This window comes from Monodelphis domestica, chromosome 6 (genome assembly GCF_027887165.1).
Source record: "Monodelphis domestica isolate mMonDom1 chromosome 6, mMonDom1.pri, whole genome shotgun sequence".
In the NCBI taxonomy this organism is placed as follows: domain Eukaryota; kingdom Metazoa; phylum Chordata; class Mammalia; order Didelphimorphia; family Didelphidae; genus Monodelphis; species Monodelphis domestica.
The window spans coordinates 174,850,234-174,855,743 of record NC_077232.1 but is presented as its reverse complement, the minus strand read 5'-3'; positions in this window follow the sequence as shown (position 1 = coordinate 174,855,743).

The following is a 5,510-nucleotide window of genomic DNA, read 5'->3' as shown; positions in this document are numbered from 1 at the left end:
CACCAACATATACCACAATTTATTCAGCCATTCTCCAATTGAAGGGCATTCCCTCATTTTCCAATTTTGGGCCACCACAAAGAGCGTAGCTATGAGTATTCTTGTGCAAGTCTTTTTCCTTATTATCTCTTTGGGGTATAAACCCAGCAGTTCTATGGCTGGATTAAAGGGCAGACAGTCTTTTATCGCCCTTTGGGCATAGTTCCAAATTGCCCTCCAGAATGGTTGGATCAGTTCACAACCCCACCAGCAGTGTATTAGTGTCCCTTCTTTGCCACATCCCCTTCAGCATTCATTACTTTCCTTTGCTGTCATGTTAGCCAGTCTGCTAGGTGTGAGGTGATACCTCAGAGTTGTTTTGATTTCCATCTCTCTGATTATAAGAGATTTAGAACACTTTCTCATGTGCCTATTAATAGTTTTTATTTCTTTGACTGAAAACTGCCTATTCATGTCCCTTGCCCATTTATCAATTGGAGAATGGCTTGATTTTTTGTACAATTGATTTAGCTCTTTGTAAATTTGAGTAATTAAACCTTTGTCTGAGGTTTTTTTGAAGATTGTTTCCCAATTTGTTGCTTCCCTTCTGATTTTGGTTACATTGGTTTTGTTTGTACAAAACCTTTTTAATTTGATGTAATCAAAATTATTTATTTTACATTTTGTGACTCTTTCTAAGTCTTGCTTGGTTTTAAAATATTTCCCTTCCCAAAGGTCTGACATGTATACTATTCTGTGTTCGCCTAATTTACTTATAGTTTCCTTCTTTATGTTTGTCATTCACCCATTCTGAGTTTATCTTGGTGTTGAGTGTAAGATGTTGATCTAAACCTTATCTCTCCCACACTGACAATTTTCCCAGCAGTTTTTATCAAATAGTGGATTTTTGTCCCCAATGCTGGGATCTTTGGGTTTATCATATACTGTCTTGCTGAGGTCACTTGCCCCAAGTCTATTCCTCGGATCCTCCTTTCTGTCTCTTAGCCAGTACCAAATTGTTTTGATGACCGCTGCTTTTTAATATAGTTTGAGATCTGGGACTGCAAGGCCCCCTTCCTTTGTATTTTTTTTTTCATTATTTCCCTGGATATCCTTGGTCTCTAACTATCTTTTGAGGACAGCTTGTTCTTACCTGGCAAACACCAGGTCTATCTAAACTACAGTATCTATAAATAATTCAATAACTCCCTAAAATAATAGATAGCTACCATTCACTTGCTCCTTCAATCCATTTTATGTAGCAGCCCAAACTGTCAGTAGCCAACTGACAGCAGGTCCTTGCCTATGATACAGACCTCCTGCTCTCTAGAGATCTCAGAGACTAAAAGCCCTTTTAAGGGTAAACCCTCTCAGTAAACTCACACCTGCCTTTTTATTCCAGCAACTAAACACCAACCCACACTACCAGCAACCAACCCCCAATGACCAGCTCATTCCCAGGAGCCATCTTCCCCGCAACTGCCAGCCCTAAGTGTCAGCAACTGACTCACCAACAGTCAGCAACTGACGCTGGCTCAGCAGAGGGCTCCCCGGGTCCTACTTCCTGCCACTGTGGCCTGGTTAATCCCTACACAACTCTATGGTAAGAGGACCTCTAGTTCCCCCATTAAATTAAATAAAATTAAAGAATTCCTTTTTACAGTGGTCAATGCTCTGGAAAATAGAATGAAAACATTCAATTTGGATAAGAAATGTTAAATGACATTTAGAGAATTTGGTAGCTCTGACATCTTAGTGATGGTGTTCCTATCAAGGCTGCAGATGATAAGGCTGCCATTCCTTCTCATACTGGGCTGCTCTTGTTCATGTTCTCCAAAATTCTCTATAGAAGATTCACCCAACATACTAAGGATCCTCCCTCAGATCTCTAGAAATTCTGATAATACCCCAAATTGATAACAGTATATGTTTATGTCTCTCCGCCTGCTTAACTGGAAAGATTTAAAATTCAATAATTCATCTATCTGCCTGCCTACTTGTCTATCTGCCTGTCTCTAGGCCCATCTGTCTTTCTGTCTATCTATCTATCTATCTATCTATCTATCTATCTATCTATCTATCTATCTATCTATCTAATCTATCTATCTGTGCAATCTATCTATAGAGAAGATCAAGAAAAACTGATGATTTTTTCTTCTTATTTTCTTCCTCAGCAACTGTTTGGTAGGGAATATGACAACACTCAAGGGATTAATAGCTAGTTGTCTGGAATGATGATGGACTACCATGGTGAAAAAAGGGTTGAAATGCCATTGAACACAGCCATGCGAAAGGGTGATAATGAGGAAGAAAGATAGCACCTAAGAATTTTGGGGCCCTACAGGACATGAGAGAAAGCTGACCAAATCTGCTCTCATTCTGCAGAGGACCTTCACCCAACCCAAAGGGAATACTTTGGGAAATCAGAAACCCACTGGTTTTAAACATGGAAGATAAGAGAATAATAAATCAAATAAGAAACTGTGATAAAAGCACAAAAGTCTGGGGTTTCTCATCTGAAATATCCACACAGAATAAGTGCCACTAATGATTGTTTTGGAGTATTACTGTGCTATAAGAAATGATGAGCAGGTTAATTAAAAACAAAACAAAACATGGAAAGACATGAAATTAGGAAATGAGCACAATCAAGAGAACATTATATACAGTAATAGAAAAAGTTTTTTGAAGATTAACTCTTGTATGTGTCCACCTCCAGAGGAAGAATGGATAAATAAAAATAAACAAGACATACCTTTAGATATTCATATATCTTTTTTTGTGAAATGATGCCTTATATAATGAGGGAAAGGAATGAAGGAAGGGAATTACCTGGATATTTTAATGTAACAAGCAGATAAATTTTAATTTTAAAAAAGGCTTTGCATGATCATACATGTATAACCCAAGTCAAGTTGCTATCATTTCAGAGAGGGGGAAATTTGGATTTTATAGTTTCAGAAAATGTATGTTGAAAATTATTTCACATAACTAAGAAAGTAAAATATTTTCTTTTTAAAAATCAAAAATTTCCTCCAGTGAAAAAGAAAAAAATTAACAGCAGTACATTTGCTGATTATGAACAAGAAGCCATAACTTTTCACTATTTTCTAGGCCACTATTAACAAGAAAGATTGGGAAGAACAAGAAAAATGTATGTCAGAAGCCCACATCCGTCATCCGGAGAATATCCTTAGTGGTAAAATGATGGTGTTATATTAAATACTCCTTAAAGATCTCTTCTAGCTCTAAATGCTATGTTTATATTGTCTCTGAAATAATTTCCAACAGATTTTGCAAACCTAGCCAGTTATTCAGACTCAGAAGTAGAGGTTATTTTTAAACTTTTTTGACCTATATCTGTGATTTCATTGATGTGAAGAACCTTATGTGTGCAAATCCTTCCCCAATGACATAGATCAGCAACTCAAACTCATTTTTAAACAATTTCTTACATGTTAATTTTCATTTGACAAGTATTTATTTTATCTCCCTCTTATTATCCTCTTCCCACTGAAAGTTAAAGAAAGCTCTTTTAACTAATAGTCAAAATCAAGCCAAAAAAAAAAAAATCCACATTGGTCCTGTCCAAAAATGAAGTCTCATTTTGCTTATTGAGTCAATCTAGAATTGTGGATGGTCATTACATTAATCCGAATTCTTAAGTCTTTCTAAGTTGTTGATCATTACATATTTGATTTCTAAATTGTTCCCCTAGCTCTGATCATTTCATTCTGCATGCGCTCATACAAGTCTTCCTAGGATTCTCTAAAAATGTTCCTTTCATCTTTTCTTACAAAATACAATATTCCATTTCATTCTCATACCAAAATCTGTCCAGCTTTTCCTCAATAGAAGAGAAATCCATTAGTTTTCATTTCTTTGGTTCCTCCTCTGATTGGCAAATTACATAGAAAAGTCATGAGTAAGTACCCAGACTATTCATATTCACATGTAACAATCCTCAGGTCTAGCTATTCCAGACTTTTCCAGTTTGCTAGCACCTCCCTCCACTTTTTTTCTCCCCCACCACATTAAAATATAAGCTCATCGAGGGCAAAAGCTGGTTTTCTTTTTTCATTTACTGGTATTCCCATTATTAAGCATAGTGCCTCACACACAGTTAAGTGCTTAATAAATGCCTTATGTCTTTCTCCTTATCTTCTTTACCATTAGAAAAAGAGATTAAGTAATTATAGTCTTAGAGAAATATCTGGGGGCATGAGAAGTTAAGTTAATTTCCCATAATCTGTTCAACTACAATATATCAGAGGCCAAACTTGAACTCAGGTCTGCTCAATCTCTATTCATTATATCATGTAGTATCTGGTGTAGTGACTAATTCTTCTTATCATCTGCATATAACTTTTTTCCAGGTCCAAAATCCTTTGTGGCCATGAGAAATTAAAGTGGGAAACAATAAGGTAGCTATCAGCAAGAAATGAAAAATTATCAAATCAATAACATTCTTTAAACACTCTACTCAAAATTTATTGGCCTAGGAGAGATATAGAATTTAGATAAATCACAGTCCCCACCTTCGTGAAGTTTATAGTACAATAAGAGCAATAAAAGTGTTTTTTTTTTTTCAAATTTCTCTGTCCTTAAACAACCCCTAAAAAGTATTGGAGATTCTTGCCTGATGTGTGTGACACTACTTTATGAGTGTGATACAGGGGAAAGGGCACTGGATTTGGAATCAGAAGACTCTCCAGAGAAGTGGAGAATTGAGGTAATGATTTATATTTTTAAGAAATTATGCCACTGGGGAAAGAGGAGCAGAAATTTAGTTTGGAGATTAGAATTATCCAGATGTAGCATATAATTATTTATATTTACAAGAAGCAAACTAAGGATTCTGAAACCCAGGGCTAACATTGTAGAAGTACAATAAGGAAAGGGTTCATAGGATAGTCTGCTTTTACTGTGGTGCTCAGATTCTCTAAATTTCTCACAAAACTTTTTAATGTTGGCTACTTTAGTTTTATATTTCTTAGTATTAATATCTTCCCTTTGTGTTCCTCTAATATTCCCTTCCTGATCTTTTCCCTTTACCCTCCTTATTGTACCGCAAACATGTGGGTTTCAACACTGTGAATTTCCAAAACTTTAAAGGTTTCAGCCAAACTATAAAGATAATTTTTAGTGTCTTGATTTTATATTAAAAATAAGTGGTCACCATGGGAAAATTCCCAAATATGAAAATACCCAAGTCAGCTGGGTTTTATGGAGATTTTAATTAATACAAATGAAGGAATTAAGGAAAGGGAAAGAGAGTAGAGAGTAAATAGTATGAAGGGCCTAGGCCAAATGGCCTAGGCCTCAGCCTTAAGAGAGCCTAGTCAGTCTTTAATCACTCACCACAAGATTTGTCCCAAGCAAAACTCCAGTTCTTCACTGAAATCCTCAATTCCTGATCTGAGTTCAGAGAGCCAGCTCTGACTCCTGACCTCCAATTCAGCTTCCAAAACTGAACTACGAACTCCAACTAGTCAGAATTCCCCTAAGTTCAGAGAGCCAGCTCCCTTTAA